Genomic DNA, 12041 nt, shown 5'->3' with positions numbered 1-12041 from the left:
TTCTTTGTTACTCTAGGCGTGTTCGGTTGTGTAGGTTTTCATGGTAAAAAACAAAAAATGACTATTTTTCTCCAAGGCTGTTCAGCAGCTCTGTAATTTTCCACTTAAAATCCCATGCGGTTTCCATTTTAGTATTTTACCTTCCAGCAATACTATTTTCATAGAAAAAAACAAATTCAGTTGGAGCTCCATTTTTTCTTCCCAATCTCTCTCTCTCCTCTCTTTACTCCACTCACCATAGTGACAAATGAAAAATTCGGGTTCGGTTCGGCGGGTTTAAAAATTCGTGATTTGGATATAATTCGGATATAATTCGGAAATGATTCTGTTTTACAAAGAAGCAAAAAAAAATTGTATATGTACTTACTTTAATGTTGTTAATTTTCAATTTTTTTAATAAAATTTGGATGAAATTTTTTTTTAGAAGTGTCCAAAAGTTTATATTATACATGTGATATTATTTTTTTTATCTTTGACATCAAAAATCACACGTATGAATTCAAAATTTGATTTGAGTGGTTGTGGGCTCCACTTTACTTTTCAAAATTGTCTCACCCTCACCCACGTGATGGGTCCTGTCACCCAAAATTTCATCCAAGCTTCAGCATAGACTACGAAGCGCGACTTCAGAGCTCAGATAAGAAAAAGACAAGATTATACCGAGCGAACTTTACGAATAAAATGCAAAAAATTCGTAAAAAACATATTATACGCGTTTTACTCGCGAATAAATCGGTAAAAAGTACGGTCAAGAGTTTTATTCGCTGTTCAGTTCGGTTATCTCTAACAAACGTTTTCTTCGCAAATAAAACGCGAATCATGTTGCTATGCCAATCACTGCTCTCCACGTCAAAAGCACCATTATTTTGGAGACAATCTCTCTCATCTCTGTAATAGTTTACAATATAATAATCAACTAATGCAATGAGAAGCTATATATATAAAAAGTTCCACTTTTTTTTTTATATAATCTTTGTGGGACTAAGCTTATTAGTCCAGATTCGGACACATTATATTCACATTTTTTTTACAAATTACATTCTAAATTACATATTTACATTTAAAGACTATGATATTACCCTTTTTTTTCTTTTATAAAGTATGCAATATAAAGTAGAAAATATCCGGCACACATAAAAAAATAGTTAAATTCTAATATTTAATATCAAGATTTCAAAAATTATGAGATGGTTCATGCTCCCATATTAAATTAGTCCTTAATTATATTTTTTAAGATCATACAAGTATTATTGCTTTACAATTATCGTCCAAGTTTTAGAAGATATATTATATGTTAAAGATCTAAACTTTTTTATATTCAATTGTACGAGATTATACGAGATTATACGAGATTGGATTATATATACATGATTGTATGATATAAATATATTTATTTAATTACATTATTTATAATTTTATTAATAAAGAAAATTGTATTATTTATATAATCTATTTACTTATTTGCATTATTTTAATCTAATTAATAAGTAAAGTTATGTTATAAAATAATAATTAATAAGTAATGTTATGTTATGCTATTATTTAATCTATTTATTGAATTGCATTATTGATAATTTTATTAATAAAGAAAATTGTATAATATCAAATATTTTAGAATAAAATAGGATTTCTCACAAATAATCTTATGGTACAACTGAACACTCATTTAAGCACATTCTCATAAATAATCTTGTACTTACCCGCCATCATGGGTTCCCGCTTTTTCAAAAGTGGGTTCCCATCTCCGTTAGATCTCATCCCATATAATCCCGTGACATCCGAACAGGTTGTGCAAGGCATTGTTGACGTGTGGTTTATTTAAGATTATATTTTCTATTCTAGGGACTCACTACATATTTGGCAATAGGAATTTGCCAGAGAAAGAATGGATATGACATTTAATTAAATGATGGCGGGAGCACTTTCAATGTGGCGAGATTAGGGGTGAGTAAATCGCTCATAACTCGTGAGCCGCTCATAACTCGCTCATTTATCCGCTCATTTAAACTCGCTCATTAATAACTCGCTCATTTACTTAATGAGCGAGCATGAGCAGGACCCAACTCGCTCATAACTCGCTCATTAAGAATTTACCACATCTAATCCCTGCCACATTTAATCATATGTAATTATGTGTAACATCAATCTTGCCTCATTAAAATTGATAGATAGTGAGCACAATGTAATATTTAATCATGTGTAATATACTAATATTCATAGTTTCATTTTTGTTTTTTTGTAAATCGATAGAACCAAAACCTCCGCCTAAAACTCAAAACAAGTAATAGTCATAACAACTCGCTCATTTAAATGAATTATGACAATTTGTTGGATTTTGTTATGATGACTTTTCACAAATTTTGTTATGCGTGGGCACACTATATAATTTTGTTATGAGTCATAAGTCATAACTCGTGAGCCGCTCATAACTCACTCATTAAAAGCTTGCTCATTTACAACTCGCTCATTTATCCGCTCATTTAAACTCGCTCATTAACAACTCGCTCATTTACTTAATGAGCGAGCATGAGCATACCCTAACTCGCTCATGCTCGCTCATTAATCACCCCTAGGCGAGATAGAGAAAGAGCTTTGAAAAAAGAGATAGTGGTAAAGTGCTCTGAGCGATAAGAGGTGGCGTAGTCTATCCTTTCAGTCTGGTAAACAACTCAGGTACCCATGTGGATTAATAAAATTTTGAAGCAGAGAAAGGGGAGGTAGTACAGTTAGCTAGGAAAAAGTTCTAGAGCTATTGTACTCAAAGGTCGAGAGTTTGATTCTTTCTTATAACTTCGTAGCTTCTACGAAGATTTTCAAAAAAAAAAAAATTGAAGTGGGAGGCTATGGTACTATGCATATTGCGGATTGGTCCGTACTATATATTATAGATTAATATTCAGGTTTTAAAAATTTTAATAATTAATCTGAACTGTTCAACATATTTTTTTTATATGAAAATGTATTTGCAAACTACTTTTATTTGTTTTTTATTTATACATGTAGAAATCACTATTTTTGAATGGTGTAAAATATTTAGATAAAGTGATTTTCTACATATCTAAAAAATGAGTAAAAATATATAAAATTTTATTTACAACTACATTTTCTTTCGGAATTATGTTGGATTGTTCAGATCAGTTATTTGAATTTTAGAAACAAAAATATTAATGGAGTTAGGCTTGTGATTTTCAAATTGATCCTAAATAACTCAAAATTTTAAACTTGAATCAATACCATTTTTTATAAATTGACACAAATTTTTAAAGCAGCCTTGTGATTTTCAAATTGATCCGAATTAACTACAATTCTTATCAAACGGTTTGAACTCAAGTTTTACAGTACTATCAAGGATTGGACGGGTCCGGATCCCCTAAAGTAACTCAATCTTTGGGTTTTGGATCGAGACCATCCGATTCGAATCCGTCGCTTGAAATTGCTTCACGATTCGAATTCAACTCTTGGGATGTGTGCGCTCCACTTCAGATAGATTATTATGAATTCTAATTAGACGGTCCCGATTTAAAACCCAAAGATTGAGTTACTTCACTAAATCTGAACTCCAATCCTCCAGTTTTCCTAAGATCCAGCTAAAATTTATAACAATCCTGACACTTCACTTTAATCTCCTGTAAAATAATCACATCAGTAACCTTACTGAAGCAAAAAAGAAAAGAAAAGAAAAGAAAAGAATATACGCAAAGAGATAAATTTAAAATAGCCCAAATAGGCCTAACCCATTTTATGGAGAATAAATAAGCTCAGCCCACAATTGTGCAAATTGTTATCCTACATATGTAACATCCAATATTTCATTGATGCCACTATGCAAAATCTCAACCTAGAAATTTTAAGTTGAGTCCATGAAACGACATAAACTTTAAGCAAATAAGGGAATATCTCAGGAAAAGGTTAATAAAAAAAATTGTCAAACTTTTGCTAATACGTACTACACCCGCAAAAATATAGTAATTTATAAAGTTCACTTTCCAATTTTAATTCTAATGGTCAACTGGTGCATGGGGATACGCATCTGCTATTATTTTTGTGCATCAAGAGTGTCATGCTATTTCTGCTTTTCTAAATTCAGTCATTGAATTGTTTTGAGATGCGTGCACAGAAAAGTTCTGAAAAAATATTGCTTTGAGATTCGTTCCCGAAAAAATTGAATGATTAGATTCTGAAAAACATGAATAGCAGGATTATTGTTCACGGGAAGAAAATAGCAGCGGATTTGATTCCAAAGCATGGAGGTTAATTAGACATTCCTCTTTCTTAAAAAAAAACAATAAAAAGTGAAGTAAACCGCCAAACAAAGTCAGAAAAGTTACCGCACCCCTAATAAGTGATGTAAACTTCACAAGTAAAAGTAACAAGTGATGTAAACTTCATAATGTAAAAGTGTGCTCTTTGAAACCGAACTACGTACTCATTTTCTCATAACATTTTTTTAAAATTATTTCCTTGTAAGGCAAACTCTAGATCAAATCAAAATTTCTAATTGGATGGAGTATGGTTTCTCTCTTGTTTTGCAAAAGGAGGTCAATAGAATTAATTAATACAGACCGCTCCAAATTCCAATAATAATTACTGGCAAAGGCTTTTATGGACATAAGGACCTATTTGTAAAATGAACATATTTTTATTTTCAAAGTTCAAACCGTCGATCCGAACCGTTCATCTTGTTCTCCATATTAATATGTGCTTGGAGACCAAATTTTACATTTTTCTGAATTTTTTTACTATTTATTAAGATGGGTACAAAATTCAATGGTCTCAATTTGATATTTTTTATATCCATCTTAATAAATAGTAAAAAAATTCAGAAAAACGTAAAATTTGGTCTCCAAGCACATATTAATATGGAGAACAAGATGAACGGTTAGAAACAGTAACGTCTTATGCTTAATAAATAAATGAACGTAAATAAAAACATGTCAGTTAAATATTTTATCCATGCTTACTTTTAACATAATACTATTTAGGTCCAAAAGATAAATTTAACTTCCACTAATTAAAACATGAGGAGGGTTCAAATGCCTCCATGTTTTTGTGCTTCCATCATGCCTCCATCTCTCTCCATCATTTTCAAAGCTCAAACAGTCGATCCGAACCGCTCAACCTAACCTCCATACTAAAATATGTTTGGAGACCAAATTTTATATTTTTAGGAATTTTTTTACTATTTTTTTAGATAGGTAAAAAAATACTGTTTTTAGATGGTTCAGATTTACTGATTTTGTACCTATCTAAGAAAATAGTAAAAAAATTCCTAAAAATATAAAATTTGGTCTCCAAACATATTTTAGTATGGAGGTTAGGTTGAGCGGTTCGAATTGACTGTTTGAACTTTGAAAATGATGAAGAGAGATGGAGGCATGATGGAGACACAAAAACATGGAGGCATTTGAACCCTCCTCTTAAAACATACTTGTCATATAACTGAATACTTGGGGAAGTATTTTGATACTACTAAATTATTCCTTTTTTTTTTGTCATTGCGCCTTACTCACATTAGAGTTATTTCAATTTGAGGTCAAGTAACAATCAGTCCAAAAAGAAATGCTTTTGTTTTGCTACTACTTTTTTAAGTAAAGTTGGAGCTGAAGTCGTCTAACTAGTTAATATTCAAATAACTTCATTATTTAAATTTCAAACCTACGACTTAATTTTCAAACATAGAATATTATCTTCGTCACTAAATCAAAGACTATTAATTCTTTGTCTACTATTTTTATTGAGTCATGTTAATTATCTTCGTTTATAAGTGTGAATCATGTACAAAAAATAAATACATAAAGTGAGGCTATGGTACTATGCATAGTGCAGATTGATCCATAGTCCATACTATGGATCAATATCTTTATTTTAAAAATTTCAAATAGTCGATCTGAATTTTCAATATGATTTCTATATAAAAGATGTATTTGCAAACTAAATTTTACATTTAAAAAAAATACTATTTTTATAGATATGTAGAAAATCACTTTTTTTTTAATGGTCTAGAATGCTTAGATCAAGTGATTTTCTACTACCTAAAAAAATGTAAAAAAAAAAATTGTACAAAATGTAAAATATGATTTACAAGTATATTTTCATATGAAAGTCATGTTGTATAGTTCAGATCGACTATTTTAATTTTAAAAATAAAAATATTAATCTATAGTATAATCAATCCACTACGAATCAATCCGCGTTATGCATAGTATTAAAGCCTCACTCAATTCAAATTTACCTGGAGTTCATACTTATCAGAATTATACAGAATTGACAGTTGGCACAATTGGAGTTGGTGGATGAACTAAAAATAGTAAAATCAGGTCAACTTTCAATTATTTTCACCACACTCCCCTTACCAAACATTAAGGATCTCACTAGATATGATCTGCTTACCAGCATAATAAAAAAACAAATCTAACCTACCAAACTTTGTTTTGGTTGAACAGAAATGGAAAATTCTTGTTCTATCCTAGACGGAATTTGGTCCCAATTCAGTGCAAATATAGGCGGCATATACCTATTAAAATTTGGGTTCTATCAATTTTTCCTACTTGTAATTTCGTTTTTTTGAATATCAGGAAATTAAACGAGTTTGCACCAACTTTAGGACTTGGAACGGATTTAATTGGGCTGTCCACTTTATAGGAGGAAGTGATTTTTTTTAATAAAAGTTGGTGTCAAATTTAATATACATCTTTATCCGGATTTTGAACTTGTGACATATCGACCTTATGTACGGAGATCGAATATTGTTTTTTCTACTAGATCAAAGAGTAATTTTCGGAAATAAATTATTATTCATATGATTTATATTCAATATATAATTACTAACAAAAGTATATAATAATTAACTATTATCAAATAATTGTACTGTTTTATATTAAATGAATCTTTAATCAAACGTAATTGATGTCCAAATTACATTAAAATTTGATAGAGAATCGATTCAAAAATGTATCAATTAATTATTTTACGAACTTCTTTAGTGAAATTATATAGATTTGATTTGAAAAATTTTAAGGAGATATTTTTCCTTGTCAACAACCAATGCTTGAATTTTCCGCCAATGATTTAATATTCAAATCTACATAAAATAGTTTATAGACAACAACGTTAACACTTCTATGTCGACGTCACATTTTTATTTGCAAAATCTCACACCAACCCTGATCTTAAATTATTAGCATTTATTTGAGTCATTTGACTGTATTGGCCACTGTCGTCAAAATCTCATACCAACCCTGATCTTAAATTATTAGCATAAATTGATGGCCACTGTCAGCATTCCAAAAAAATAAAATAGAAAAAGACTGTATGTATAATTCATGAATTGACAGATAAAATATCACTTTTTTTAAAACGATAGTGAATTGACAGATAGATGCATTGGCAGATAAATGTCAATAACGACAGTGAATTGTTGGTTAATAGCTTGGATAATGCTTGACAGTAACTGTCAGGGTGATATTACAGAATAATTAAGCAAATTAGATACATAATAAGTTTATAACACTTAAAGACTTTTAAACCTATTTTCCTTACAATGTTTCATCTAAACTGTGCCTCATGGACTACAAACTCAACCAAAACCCTAGGCAGAGTTTCTTTGCCTTCAAATATTATCCAATCAGAATCCGAACCAACTCAATCCAAACCTGTAATACACAGAGCTCTTTTAAGATGCGTGCCAATATATATATAACAAACATACCAATACAACAAGAATGAGACACTTTTTGCGAGGATAAAAAAATGACTTTTTGCGACGGATTACTCTCATTGTTCAGCCTTTTCTTTTTGCGGCAGTACTTTTTGCAACGAACGACCGTCGTAAATGCGTTTTTTCCCTCGCAAAAAGTGTCTACTTTGTTGTAGCAAGTTCAAATTCAAATGGTGAGAGATACTTTGTATGATATACATTCAATAAAAGGTCCCTAAAACATTTATTCACCTACGCTGACCGTACCAGTTAATTAATAAGAATCACTCTTTCTTGTATGTATCCACAAGAAATCTCATAGTCAGATTTGAAACCTATGACCTCTTACCCAAAAAGTATTATTTTTTATCATTAAATCAAAGATTGATTTTAAAAAGAATTCAGTTCTAGCTGTAGTATTAACAAAAGGGTTCATGTATGCACTTTTTTTTTTTTAATTAGCAAAAAGGAACAGTGGCGACTTGAGCGGAGCCCAAGCAGCAAACGTAGCTGCTGCTCCCATCCTCCCTCCTCCGAGTCTCTCAATTCCGTCTATCTCATTACTTTCGAGATAACAATATTTTTCCCTCTCTCATCTCTACTTCCTCAAATGGAGAGGAGAATGAGGGAGAGAGGAGGGACCGAGCCGAACGAAGCCGAGAGTGCAGTATCGTTAGAGCTCGAAGTTGAGAGTGCGGCAGTTATCTGACGTAAGCGGATCAGGTCGTGGAGCGAGATGGAGAATGAACTAATAGAGTGTTTAAGAGTATAGATAAGTATGATTAGTTGATTAGAGCAGTTTAGATATTTTTTTTTTTAAGAATAAATGAGTTTAGATCTAGGAACAAATGTCATTTGACTTGTTGTAATATGTTTTTTTTAATAATAATATTGTTAGTATGCAAGTCACTGACCTTCAAAAAAAAACAATCACATGTACCCAGCTGTATATTCCTAAATTACAGGGTTCTATTTGTAAGGTTGCTGATTGCAAAGATCCTACTTGAATTGGGTTTGGATTTGACTATCTTCAATAGATGTCTCTCTCAGGATGCGAAGGAAAATTTAATGATATTAATAACTGATGAAACAATTACAAACATTCAACTAATTCAGGGATAGCAATTAGAAGCACATTTAAGAGTATTAAATTATTACATCTATTGTTGTTCAAAACCTGAGAAATATGTAGCTTTACAATGTGATAGAGGTCAATTGTCCTTTTAAAATTAAAAGTAAAAATACTAATGAAAAAATTTAGATAATTGAAGTACGTAACTTGTCACATAGTCATGAAGCATTTTCCAATATCTCAAAATTTGAGAAGATCTATTTTTTAGTGTTATATTATTTTACTCGGCAACACATTATCAATTTGTGGTTCAAAACCAGAGAAATATATAGCTTTACAATGTGATAAAGGTCAATTGTCCTTTTAAAATTAAGAGTAAAAAGGCTGATTAGGAAATTTAGATAATTGAAGTACGTAACTTATCACATAGTCATGAAGCATTTGCCGGTATCTCAGCCATCATTCTCTTCGGCAACTAGATATCGAGAGTGTGAATCATATGACTCGATCTGGAAGACAACCCAAATAAATTATCTCTTCTTTACACTAAAGAAACTTGAGCTTAACACCCTGTTTGGATGGAGAGTAGAGGAAGGAATGAGAGGTAAAGAATAGAAGGGAATGAAATGTAATGGAATATAAAGGAAGATTAACATATTTAACATCTTCATGTTTGGATGATTAATGAGAGGAAATAAATTTAACTTTCATTTCTGTCTTATTTCTTGTTTGGTTGATTAAAATTTAGAAGGTTAATGAGAAATTTAGTGACTATTGTAGGTTTGAGGAAAAAATCTTATATGCGAATTATATATGTAAGATATATTGTTAGACATTTGTATCATTTTTTCTAAAAATATTTGTAACAAAATTTCTTTCCATCCGTTACACTCCAATTTGGGAGGGAAGCCGATTATATTAATGATAAAATAGAAGGTTAAACCTTTCACCTCCAATATAATTTTATCAACCAAACACAATTCAATGGAAATTTTTTGTTCCTTTGCATTCCCTCCCTTCCCTTCCTGTACTCTCCATCCAAACAAGGTGTAAAGCTATCTTTAATACAATGTATAGTGTGAAAGCAATGATTTATAGAGAAAAGTTAGAAGTTCCACAATAATTCAAACTTTATTGAGAGAACTAAGTGCTTTTAAAGTTCAATTTGTGACCTTTTTTTATATAAGTATGTAAACATCATTGAATAAAAATAAATAGAGTACATAAATATTTACCATATATCACTAATTTATAATTTAAAAAAAAAAACTAAAATGAGATTATGTAACATGATTCTTGATTTCCCCATTTGTTGCCTCTATTTCCATTATATGTCATATAAAATGATTCTTTATTTCTTGTCATATCTAATATGTAATATAAAATGAATGTCCGATTACGGAGGTAATGTCTAATTTTTTAATGTAAAAAATAATGTTCAATTTCAAACAAAATTTCAGAAATAATATCCTTTTTTTTAACAATAATAGGTAATACAACATTCTGTATTTTATCATTACGTCTGTGAATTTATTTGAATAAAATATTTCGAGTGATGCTTCATTAAATGCTCTTTTATTAGTTTCCTTTGTGAAACATGGACATAATGATCCAAATAGAAAAATTATCTCACCTTAATGCTGTCTTGAGTCAAAAAGTTACTGTTAAAATCCGCACCCTCAGGTCAGTTAAGCGGAGCCAAAATCCTATTCGGGTCGAATGGAATATAGGGGTTCGCTTTTAAGTGTTTTGCTACTTTAAATTAAACAGACGGTGAACTAGAAAATTGAGATGGAAGGAGACTTAAACATTCAAATATAATATAATTTTATTTTTTTTATAAGGGGCTTAAAAGATATTAATGGATATAAAGTTTTCAAAATTAATTAATGGCAACAATTACAAATTTGAATTTATAAGAGGGAGGGCTTAGCAGTTAGCACCTTCTCTCAACACTGCCTTCCGCCTCTGTAAATGGTCCGGATCTAACCTGACAAGGTCAGGAACCTTATCTAATCTGAATTTGCAAAGTATAAATATATGAAGAGGAGGGATCGAGTTACAACACTCTTGAGTTACAACATCTATTTTTTTCATTTTCAAAGTCCAAATCATCGATCCAAACCGTTAGATATTCAATATATATTAAAATGTGCTTGGAGACCAAATTTTACATTTTTTGAAATTTTTTTACTATATATTAAGATGGGTACAAAATTGCTGTTTTTTAATGGTGCAGAATTTTAATAAAAACAGCAATTTTGTACCCATCTTAATAAATAGCAAAAAAATTCCAAAAAATATAAAATTTGGTCTCCAAGCACATTTTAATATAGATTGAATATCTAACGGTTTGGATCGATGATTTGGATTTTGAAAATGAAAAAAATAGATGTTGTAACTTTGTTGTAACTCAAGAGTGTTGTAACTCGATCCCTCCTCATATATGAAATAGTATGTGCTACCAAACTTTAAAAGTTGTCTAATCCCATAACAATCTATAAAAGAGAGAAAGGCACGAAACTAAAAGGTGATGATGAGTTGGCTAACCGTATTACAGGGCATGCAGAAAAGTTATTATCAAGAATTATAAATTTGAATTTCTATACCAGTACTGGTAAAAAGCTGAATTTTTTATTTTTTATTTTTATTTTTTTAAGGTTAGACGACTTTACGCCACTAACAATTTTATTAAATAAAAAAAGTATTTGCAAAGAGTTATATTACGTACACTACAACTTTGGCACCTCTAATTAATTACAAGTTATCATCTCGTAAAAAGCTGAACAGCAGAACTGGTACTGTTGCTCAATTCAAATTCGATTCATAGGTAATTTTGACCATGGTTTCAGAAATCGGAATCGGAATCGGATTTTTGACCGCCGAGTCAGAATCGAATGAATCGGCTGGAATCAGAAGAATCGGATCGGTAACTCGGGTATTTTTTGCAGAAGACTTATTTTGTAGCCAAAAAATAGGAAAAAATTGATAAAAATAATTTATAAAAAAACTATATTAATTAAGTGTTATATTCCAAAATTTTAAAACATGATTTAATTATTAAGTTGATCATTTCGCCTAATTAAAATTTTATTAGATTAATGAACGATCAGATTTATCTGAGTAACATAAAATGAATCTAAAATTTAGAAATATAAACGAATCAAATTCGTACATTAAAAATTGGAGGTTAAAAACAAAAGATAAAATATAGCACCATAAATAAAGTGTAAATATTGGGTAAATCTAAAATTAATTGCAATCGTGAAACTA

The sequence above is a fragment of the Carex rostrata genome, chromosome 26 (assembly GCF_964058835.1).
Source record: "Carex rostrata chromosome 26, lpCarRost1.2, whole genome shotgun sequence".
Taxonomy (NCBI): Eukaryota; Viridiplantae; Streptophyta; class Magnoliopsida; order Poales; family Cyperaceae; genus Carex; species Carex rostrata.
This window is presented reverse-complemented; position numbering follows the sequence as displayed.